General features: G+C 34.3%; 1 pseudogene; it reads right to left on the bottom strand.

The window, feature by feature from the left end:
• Positions 1-6,160: 6,160 nt before the first annotated feature.
• LOC149239950 (cyclin-T1-3 pseudogene) lies at positions 6,161-7,006 on the bottom strand (annotated as a pseudogene).
• Positions 7,007-10,943: the final 3,937 nt, after the last annotated feature.

Genomic DNA, 10,943 nt, shown 5'->3' with positions numbered 1-10,943 from the left:
CTTGGATGAGGAATCAAATTTTTCATCCAACAAGTGTTTCCACTCAAAATTTGAGTAAACCCATAGGGAGATAAGTTGAAAAGATAGTTTTTTTGTTCTCATGTAATGTAATCTTATTTTATTATTTCCACTATTATTTGATAATTTCTATAGGAGCCCCATTTTAGACCTCAAAAATCCCCTAATGCCTTCGAGGTCCTTTAACATAGTAAAAAATTAATAAATATTGAAAAAACACTAATATATATTAAGAATAAAGAACATAGTAAGGTTGTCAAGTTACAAGTATAATTGGCCTAAAAAAAATTCATTGTACTATCCTCCTATATACATCATGATCAAGGTGCTTATTTTGATTCAATATCATATTTTATTCTCATTCACAATATATAGAATTTCAAATAAATTTTAATATAATTTATAAAATTTAAATTACTCTTTCACTTAAAAAAAGAAATATTTTATCAACTTTATATATATATATATATATATATATATATATATATAAAACAAATAATCAATATTAAAAAAAAATAAAAAAAAAATAATATAAATTAAGGAATCACACATTTTTATAATATATTTCTTATATAAAAGGGAATAACCCTAAAATATGGAGAAGAAAAAATTAATAGCCATAAAATAATCACAATAACCATAAATAGCCAATATCATGTTTTCATTATCAATATCTATGCAACGAAGTTTAATTCAATATATGTGAACACATTTGATCATTTTTTCAATTTCTAGAAATATTTTATGAATATTGAAATAGTTTATAAATATTCAAAGAAAAAACGAATTCAAAGAGAATAAACAATTTATGAATATTGAAAGAGAGTACGAATTCAAAGTAATTTATCTTTTTTTTAAATATAGTATTTTCTTTCCATTAAAAATATTGGTATTTCATACAAATCGAAGCACCAACAAATTATTGTTTAATTATATCTAATATTCAAATATATCTATGATTGTCAATAGCTATAACATTCTATTTAATCAAAACATTGTTAATAGTTATGGTTTGACTTGCCCAAATCATAAATAGTCAAAGATAACAATAATTATGCAAGGTTCCACTTAATATAACAACACTATTTAGAAAATATTGGCATTCATGCAGGGGAATGAAAAAGCATTTTCTATAATCAATAAATTGTTCCAAATATGTCACGCTTAACAATATTCAACAACATTGATTGGAGGATGTCAATCTCACCACTTCAAGTCAATGGGGGTGATTGAAATCATACTTGTGGGTGTGTAGCATGCATTATATATATATATATATATATATATATCTATAGTTGTATCAAAATATCTTAAGAACTAAAAAATAAAAGAGAGGGGAATAAATAGTCCTTTCGAGTATCATCTTTTTCGATCTTAGAAAGAGTTTATCGCTTATTTGTTCTTACAATGTCCCTTTATTCAATTAATATGGAAAAATTCTTTGCATCCTCGAGAGGATTGATCAATTTGACGAGAAACAATAATTGAGTATTTCATCTCTTAGTGCAACAACCCTTTTTCATAACACCTCGTGTATGTAAACACAACAGTTTGTGAATCATGGAAATATGTAACTTTATGTGAAAATAATTTTATGATTAGCTAATGGGAGGCATATATGATCTCAAAGCTCTTATATGAAATCTATTTATGTGTCTATTGGAATACTTGTTGTGTGTATGTTTGATTGCCTATGGTGTGTCATGAGCAAGCTCATACTAGATTCGCTAAATTTCTTTGAATACTACCTCAATCAAGGAATAGCATGAACTAAAAGTCATAAAAATTTTGGAACAAGAAACATGGGTTATGTCAATGCCCATCTCTATCCCCTTCACCATGGAATGTGGTTGGGAGAAGGGAAGCTATAATAAAACATGGTTGAAGGTGTGAAGGAGAAGACACTTAATGTGTGATCATTGAAGTGAAGCGCGAAGGAAGGAAATGGTAAACATGTGAAATGAGATGAATAAGAGTCGTCACAAAGAGCATAAATGAGAATAAGAAACATTTTCAAAGAGAGGCAATGAAGCATCTACAATTAGTCAAATGACTAAATTAGATTGGATTTTCTCAAAAGTAGTGTTCAAAAGTTAGGTGATATTCCCTAGGTCTCTCGTACATAGGCCATTAGATAGTGTATCGAAGCCTAGAGGATTAGTGGGGAGCGAGGTGGAGTAAGTGAATCACTATGGTGCTTTCCATGAGGGTGTGAGACCACCTGGTGCTTTTTACCTAGTTGTTCAGCAACTAGGATATGGAAGTTTGAATCAGTGCGATGCTTCTTGCGAGGTTGTAAAACTACCTTGAAAGTGGAATACAAAATCTTTTGATGCTTTTCATGAAAGGTAGTTGTGAAACCACAAAAAAAAATTCATTCAACCTCTTGGAACTTAGACATAACCCATCCAACCTTGGGTGAAGCCCTATATTTTAAATCAGTGAATAAGTGAGTCACTTTCGTTCTCACTACTGTAAAGAACTCGTGAAATAGACTAGATATTTGTCTCCCTCTCTCGGGTATGAAACTAATAATAGTGTGTGAAACTCCTTGATCGAAAATTTCCTCAAACTTTGGATATGGTTAGGGGATGGAAAACTGCAAAAAAGACTACATTGTAGTTGGCCTATTATTGGCTGAAGAGATAATTATAAATAGCTTATCCATTCGGTTTTCTGAAAACTAATGATTCTTGTTAGATTGTGCACGTCGCAAGATTTTAAGTGTCAATGAATCTGTTGATTGTAAGACTTGCAAGGCTCGTTGATGTACTCATGGCTTGAATGGTGTCGTGTACATCCATGAAGACTTAATGCTTACTTGCAAAATGTTGTTCTTTATTATGATGTTGAGGTTGGGGAAATTAGGTGTTCATGTGAATTTACTCTTTACATAGCATAATTGGTTGTCATGTGTGAATTGCAAATCTATGGCCTCACACTTTTGGGACACATTTCTCAAGAGTAAGCAGTTTGAATTTTATGTCTTTTAAATACCATCACAGAGTTTGATGGCTTGGACTTTAAGCCCTTCGGTTGTAATGCACCTCAATACTAAAAGGAGTTGGAGACAAGGATAAGTATTGGTCCTTAGGATGAGACACGAGAGATACCTTGTAGTTAATATATGTACAGTTGAGTTGAAAATGAGTAAGCCCTTACAGAAACATCAACCATAACTTGTACCTTAAATTTTAACACATTATATAAGGTATACTTATACATCACACAAAAACATTAAATATAATGTAACAATATACATATTGGTAGATATAACTTAATATACTCCCATGGTTACAACCTAAAAATAAAAAACGATTTGATGGCATAAAGTTTTGGAGTGATAGTAATTAATATATATATATATATATATATATATATATATATATATATATATATATATATAAGTTGGGGATAAGATGGGTAAATGTTAATTAGCTTGAATAAATAATAGAATTTTTCAAGTATTTAATTTTCGTTTTAAAATTATGCTAAAATTTTACTAAAAAATTTTAGTAACCACAAACTAAAAAAATACATTTTCATTCTTAATTTATTTTCAAATATTTTCAAATTTCAAATTGTGTTTTTTCATTTTTTATTAATTTGTTTAAAATATATATATATTTATTTTTAAACCCCACAAACACACACATATATAATATTTATAATAAATTTTTGATTAATTATTACTTTATAAATTATATTCTAAAAAAATATTTCATTCTAAAAAACAAAAAATAATAAATCAAAAATTTTAAATTAGTAAATAATTTTTTTTAAATTTTCAAAATATAATTCCAAAAAATAATACCAAATTCACTATTTCAATCAATACGACCATCATTCTTTACCGTTATGAAAATCGTCGGATTATTTTTTACGAATATGAAAATGGTCACGGAGTGGAACTTGGCGAGATATTCTATAAATTATAAATAAGTATAAATCAAATATTTAGAAATGGAAAAATAGCTATGGTGTTTTGAAAATCAAATCAACATTATAATTTTTTTAATCTTAACTAGATTTTTAACAAAATTTAATGATAAATTAATTTAGATGAATATTAAAAAATTATTTTATCAAATTATTATTAAAAATATATTTATAATAGGGTGGTAGGAGTGTGAGAAGTTATTTTGAATTTTAATGGAAAAATTAAAATTGAATATAGTTGGGTTAAGAAATTGGACAAATAATGGGGCAGAGACATATGGAATATGTAAAGGCTCTTTTCTAGACACAAAATAAAATATTAAAGTTTTGGTGGTATTGGTAGATTAGTAGTTGGTTACCATTCACCTTGTTCATGGATATTTTCCTAAAGTTTGCAAGTTGATAAGTATTATTGATCAAATGAGCAAGCTTTCTCTCCTATTAGCTTCTATCATATGTTGAGAATGAACAAATATAGTGTAAAAAATTTCCTAAGTAAAGTTGTAAACATGGATGCATAAGTCCTAATGAGAAATGATATTCGTTCTCTCACAAGTATTTCTTAACAATGATTTTTTATGCAAAGTAAATTTCATCTATACCTATAAGTCTTTTGGAGAAAAACCTTGGAAGACCTTTAACATAGTAAAAAAAATAATAGATATTGAAAATACACTAATATATATTAAGAATAAACACCATAATAAAGTTATCAAGTTACATGTGTAATTGCTTTCCAAATATTTTAATTATACTATCCTCCTATATAGAACACCATCAAAATGGTTTTTTTATTCAATACCATAATTTAATGGCAATATATATAATTTTAAATAAATTTTAATGTAAATTATAAAATTTAAATTATTCCTCTAATTAATTAAAAAAACACTATATCAACTTTAAAAATTTGTATATATATAATTTAAATATGATAAACAAATAATTAATAACGTTTTTAAAAAATCAAATAATGTAATATAAATTAAAAAATCACACATTTTAAAAATATATTTTCTATTTAAAAATAATTTTTTTTTTTCGAACAAAAAACTTGATAGCCATAAAATAACAAAAAACTTGATAGCCATAAAATAATGACAAGAACCATAAATAGCCAATATCATGTTTTCATTATCAATATCTATGCAACTAAATTTAATTCAATTTCTCTTTTTAGACATGGTGTACATATTTGATCATTTTTGCTATTTCCGGAAATAATTTACGAATGATCAATTTCTGGAAATAATTTACGAATATGGAAAAATTTATGAATATTGAAAGAAAGAACGAAGTCAAAGTAATTGACCGAGGTTTAAAAAAAACAATTTATGAATATTGAAAGAAAGAATGAATTAAACTACTTAACCACTTTTAAAATAAACATTTTATAAATATTGAAAGAAAAAATGAATTGAAATACTGGATCACGGTTTTATTTTCGTTTGAAATTTTTGTTACTTTATATAAATCACAAGACAAGTTTACTGAGGCTGAGGGATTGTTCAGAGAGAGTTATTTTGATCCAAATTTAGGCAAATTTTTTTTAACAAATTTTTCAGAAAGTAAATGAGTGTTAATTTTTTAAAGTAAAAATCTATTTAACATTTTTAAGGTATTCAAAATCTTCAAATTTAACAACTGTAACCTGTATTTACAAAGCTACCTGTTACAATTTATCAAAATTTAACAAAATTTTCATGATTTTCAGAATAAAAACAATTTATTTAAACTACGACTAAATCAAAGCACTTATTAAAATTTGAGCAAAATTTTCATGATTTTCAAAAAACAGTCTATTAAACTACGGCTAAATCAAAGAACCTAAAAATTATTGTTCAAATATATCTATGATTCAAACATAGTTAATAGCTACGGCTTTCTACTTAACCAAAACATAAATAGTCAAAGAAGGTTCCAATTAATATAACGGCATCATAGTCAAACAAGGTTCCAATTAATATAACAGTATCATTTCAGAAAATGTTGGCATTCATGCCAGGGGAATGAAAAAGCATTTTCTATAATCACTAAATTCTTCCGAATCTGTCACGGCAAACAATATTCAACAGCACTGATTGCAGCATGTGAATCTCCCCGCCTCGGATCAATGGGGGCGCTTGAAATCGTACTTGTGCGTCTGTAGCATGCACTAGTATTACCAGCAGTTCAAGACCCATTGACTTGCGGTGTGGAACGTTCAAGTCCCATAAAACTCCAGCAGTTGACAGCAAATATCTTCAAGTTGAGGAATAGACATATCGAACTCCAGAAACCATGGGTTCTCCGGATCCAATGGCAACTTGACTCGGAGGCACCTGGTTGCCAGATAGAAGGCAGCGCCAGCTACCTGGCGGGGTTTGAACTGGAGACATACCGTCGTCATCAGTCCATCATTCACAAAGTTCCAAGCAACCTGTGCAAACTCAGAATGCCATTGGTCAGCTTTGAACTTTTTGAAGGCAGATGCGAGGTGTTTGTAGGGGGTTTCGATCTCGAGATCGAAGTTGAGTGTTCGGAGAACTAAATGCTCCCCCTTCAATATTATTTGTTGCATCTGCTCGAGCTTCGCAGTGCCTGCTTCTCCGTTTTCATGGATGGTTTTCAAAGCAAGTTCCTCCAACATTTTCACTCGCTCATCACTGAGTTTGTTGGCGAGGAGCAGGCAGCTGGCTGCGATTGTGCATCTGTCGTTGCTGCTGTGAGTTTGGCGGAGATAGAATCGGTGGCACAGTATGGTAGCTGTTGCGATAGTCACCTGGGATAGCCCTAATTCTACTCCCAAACCTTTGATGAAAGAGCAGTACGATTGCCTAAGGCGATTTTCTTGCTCTGCGTCGATTCCATGGATTCTGGAAGGGCTAGATCTGTCGATTTGGGATCTGGTGAAATACCATCCCTCGCCCAATCCATGGATTCTGGAAGGGCCGGATTCCTCGTCTTGGCATCCGGCAGGCATTTTTGCACGCTTAGGGTTCGACACCGCGCGATGCAGGGGGATGACGAGAATGAGGGATGGTGGTCCGTAGAATGGAGAAGAGGTCATTTATATAGGCGAGGCAGTGAGACGGAGTCAACAATCCGATGACAAATTGGTTTGCGTAATGGAGATCCCAGAAAATCGGAAGTATACAATTTGGGGTTGGTTTTAGGTTTTCTTGGGAGCCGTTTATAGTTTAAAATTGCAATTTTAGTAAAAATTGTTTTGTGTGGTTTTAGTGATGGGAAATTTGAAAATATAGAAAATATGTTGGCAATTAGGTTTAATTTGAGCGGTTGAAGAGATAGTTGTTATCTTGCTTACTTGAATTCGAATCTAATCTGTGATATGTTCTTTTTTGTGTAGTGATTTAACTGGTAATATAGTAACATCTCACTTCCTTAGTGCCTAAAAGTAGGATTAGATGTTTCTAAACTTCTTAACCCTAAAAGTTGGCTCAACTAGTTTTATTTACCACCCTAAAGTCACCATAAAGTTGTTCCTTTGATGACATTTACTTTAATAAATGTAAATAAGTACTTAAGGCAATGTTCCAATGTGTGTGCTTATAAAATGATAGTGTGAGATAACTATCTTCTACTTATAACGATATTGATTTATTAAATCTATGGTTTATAGCATGCTATTTCAATCTATATATACACATATTATCATTGATAAATTTTATTTTAAGATTTTTTAAATGCCAGAAAAATTGCAGGTTATTTTATTTTTTCTAAACCAAATCTATAATAATTTGGGTGTTAATGTTAATATTTAAAATTTATATACAAGTCTGAGATATAAAATTTTCGTATTAAGAGTGAAGGGAACTCTACTTGAATGGTTCATGAGGCACAATACTTGCTAAGGTTTTGCAAATGGGGTAGCAAGCTAAGTGGGCTTGATTGTGGGGAAAACTCCACAGTTAAATGTGTTTGAGCCACGGAGAGGCCATCTACTACATCTCGTGGAAATAGTCATAGAATGACTTACTTAACACAGTTGAATCCCAAAATAATATCTAATACAAAATTTTCATTCAAATAATAATTGATATAGGAAGAATTAAGCAATAAATTAATTAAAAGTACAAGACTCTTATTAGAATGCCTTTTTTCTTATAGACATGTGCATCAGAGCTATCCATCTTATATTAGGGATCTTTAGGTACCATGCACCAACAAATTTACATTTTAACTTCTTATTTATCTATTTTAATGTAAGATAGAATTGGAGTTCACATGGATCTTTTGTTCATATTCATATGAAGCTATTCAAGGATCTTGTGAATAAATTTTTATTTAAGAGCTCAAGAATCAATAGGTTTATACGAAAAATCAACTAATCAACTACTATGTTACACTCTAGTATGGAGAAATATAGTGACATGTTTGTGAGACATGAATTATTGGATAGAAAATAGTAATAATGAAACATAGTGTCATCTAATTTAAAGACTTAATAACAATTTCATTTTTATATTACGGTAAAAGAAATTGAAATAATAATGATACATGCCACTAATCACAATATTTGAAAACTTCATGCTTAAATTTAATTGGAAAATACATAATTTTTTTTTTTTTTTTTTCTGAATTTGACTAATTCTATTATCATACAAAACAAATATACAAAATAGAGTACAAAGGGCAAGGCTTAAGAAGATTTGCCTGTCAGCCCTGGCCTTGCCCACTTGTCAGCTCCAAAATTGAAAGGATTCAAAATTGGGAATGTTGCTGAACCACTGCCGACACTGTTACATAACATAGATGGACTGAACATAGATGGACATAACATAGATGGACACCAAGACACCAGGGCCGTAGGATGACCCGGACAAAGACACACAAACAACTGGACAATGACAATTGACACTTGGACAATTACAGGTGACACTTGAACATTATAGCCGACACATTGACAGAGATAAGGCTGCCACTTAGTCGATTTACACATCGAAATCCCAACAAAAACAGAGATTACCAGGGCGAGTTCAATCTTCATCAGTAGTCTGGAGCGCCTCTGCAATTCGGCACCCGAAATGGAGCTTATCCTCTGAATCTGAAAGCTGGATGACCTTATCTGGGCTACCCTTTCGGGCTGGCTTGCTCGGACCGGCCAGTGAAGCAGCAGCGTGCACAGAAGGGCCAGCATCCGGGTCAAGATTGGTAGCGGGGCGTTCCAGGCCCATCCCATGTGCGCGACGAGGCTCCATCCATCCCGGCCCAGGATCACGCTCAGGCGGCGACCAACCAATTCCTGCTCCGACCGGAAGGCAAGCAATTGGAGAGTCTTCTCTGCTGGAGCGCTGCCCTTCTGGCAGAGGCTCGACCTCCATGTTCGGATTAACTCCAGGTTCAACAGTAATGGACACAACCAAAGTGGAATTGACTTGTGGGCAGGGGAGTCGATACCTGAGCATGGGGAGCTCCCTCTGCCTTTCTTCAGCAGTTGGGCTTCTTTCATTATGCCCCCCCTCCTCATCGTTGCTGTCCTGAAACCACTGAGGCCGCGAGGTTACCTCAATGGAAGAAGAGGGGGAATAATAGTCATCCTGCGGTGGAGCTCTGCCCTGAATTCCACCTCTCCGGCTGCCCATTCTCGGCCTTTCCCGCCGCATTGCTATTCTCCTTCCAATTCCAGTGCTCTGAGCTTCGACAATGGCTATAGCGACCACCCGCGTCAGGAACCAACGCCAGCACCAGGACCCGACTCCAGCCCCAAGAACCAACCCCGGCAACAAGAACCAGCACCAAGAACCAACCCCGGCAACACGAACCAGCACCCAGAACCAACCCCGGCAACAAGAATCAGCACCAAGAGCCAATCCCGGCAACAAGAACCAGCACCAGCTCCAGAGACCAACACCAGTCTCGCAAACCCAGCTCCAAGAACCCACACCAGTCTCGCAATCACAGCTCCAAGAGCTAACACCCCTCAGCTCTGCAATCGCATTGCTGTCTGAGCGGAGCAGGGTCTCCTTACTAAGCTCGCAAATCTCCCTCCGTCGTGCCATCCTTCGCTGTTTAAACTTCATCTCCACCCCGTCGCTCAACTGCCTCCCTCGAGCCGAGTAGACAGGCATTAATGCCTTCTCCTCTTCGCCTTCAAACAGTTTAATGCAACCCAGCGCGTGGTACCGCCAGACACCGTGAGCATGCCACCCGCCCACGTGATGGCGCGTGCCATTCTCCCTCCCCCTATGCACCCGCATCCGGGATGATGAAATCCTTCTTCGCCAGAGAGATACAGTCATTGTTGAGCTTGTCATCTTCTGAGTTATCCAGTGAACCTGCAAAGTAGGAAATGCACTGGGAGGCACCTTGGTTGGCTAATCTATCAGCCACCTTGTTCGCTGTTCTCCGAACATGCTTGAACTCTATACTTTGGGGAGTTTGTAGCTTCTCCTCCATGGATTCTAGCCTGCTTAATAGTCTCCAACTCGTGGCCACCTTGACCGCCGGCGTGCCTGCTTGGAGTCTTTGGGCAGCATTGATAAGGATTAGGGAGTCACCTTCTACTTCCAAAGGAAAGTAGTTATGCTGTTCTGCAAGACATAAGCCTCTCCATAAGCCTTCTAATTCAGCTACATTATTAGTATCTTTACCCAATGAGCCATAGAAAATCTGAATTATTTCCCCTGTGTGACTTCGGAAGAGTCCTCCATAACCTGCGAGCCCCGGATTTCCTTTGGCCGCCCCATCGAAATTTAACTTGTAGGTAGCATAAGCAGGAGGGGACCAACTGGAAGGAGAGGTGCTGCTGATAGGGGGTCTGGTGCCTTCTTTCTGAAGCATTGAGAGGTTTAAGTTCCAAGCCTTCAGGATCCGGCATTCTAAAGGGGATTCTGGCATATCCTTGTCTGTCCATGATTTGAGGGCCAGAGTTTCTTGTAACTGTTTGCTGAGGATTAACCATAAGGTTTCATTGGGCCTGGAAGAGTTGTTGAAGATTCTGTGGTTTCTTTCTTTCCAAAGAATCCAATATATGAATCCTGGTA

Source organism: Pinus tabuliformis, chromosome 8, assembly GCF_031772625.1.
Source record: "Pinus tabuliformis cultivar Carrire ecotype Pingquan chromosome 8, CPIR1, whole genome shotgun sequence".
NCBI lineage: Eukaryota > Viridiplantae > Streptophyta > Pinopsida > Pinales > Pinaceae > Pinus > Pinus tabuliformis.
The sequence above is the reverse complement of the archived record's forward strand: the minus strand, read 5'-3'. Positions and strand labels throughout refer to the sequence as shown.